Source organism: Piliocolobus tephrosceles, chromosome 21 (genome assembly GCF_002776525.5).
Source record: "Piliocolobus tephrosceles isolate RC106 chromosome 21, ASM277652v3, whole genome shotgun sequence".
In the NCBI taxonomy this organism is placed as follows: Eukaryota; Metazoa; Chordata; class Mammalia; order Primates; family Cercopithecidae; genus Piliocolobus; species Piliocolobus tephrosceles.
This window is the reverse complement of record NC_045454.1, coordinates 7,607,307-7,607,933: the sequence shown is the minus strand read 5'-3', so window position 1 is coordinate 7,607,933 and position 627 is coordinate 7,607,307.

The following is a 627-nucleotide window of genomic DNA, read 5'->3' as shown; positions in this document are numbered from 1 at the left end:
AGGTGTGGTGGCGGGCGCCTGTAGTCTCAGCTACTCGGGAGGCTGAGGCAGGAGAATGGGATGAACCCGGGAGGTGGAGCTTGCATTAAGCCGAGATCGCACCACTGCCCTCCTCTAGCCTGGGCGACAGAGTGAGACTCCGTCTTGAAAAAAAAAAACAAGGAGGAAAGAAAGGATGGCCAGAGCAGGAGGGGAGAGAGAGAGGAGGAAGAGGTAGAAAGAAGAAAACAGAGTGAGGGGTCAGAAGTGGAAAGAGGAAGAAACAGGGGAAAGAAAGATGGAGTGAAAAAAGGGACAGGAAGGAAGAGAGGCAGAGGGTGGGTGTCATGGCTGGTAAGCTGGCAGAAGAGGAAGGCAGAGAAACAGGTGAAGGAGGGAGCAGCCTAGAAGAAGGGGGTGAGGGAGAGGGCGCTGACTGCCCAGGGAGAGGGAGGGATGGAGGAGCAGGGAGCTCCAGCCAGAGAAGAGGAAAGAGAAAGGAGAGAGCCAGGAACGGGGAAGGAAAAGAGAGCTAGGCGGAGACCATGAGATTGAAAAGGGCGCAGAGAGAGGAGAGAAAGGGGATGGAGAGAGGAGGGAGGAGCACAGAGGGAGAGGAGAGGAAACGCCAGAGAATCTGCTAGAAGG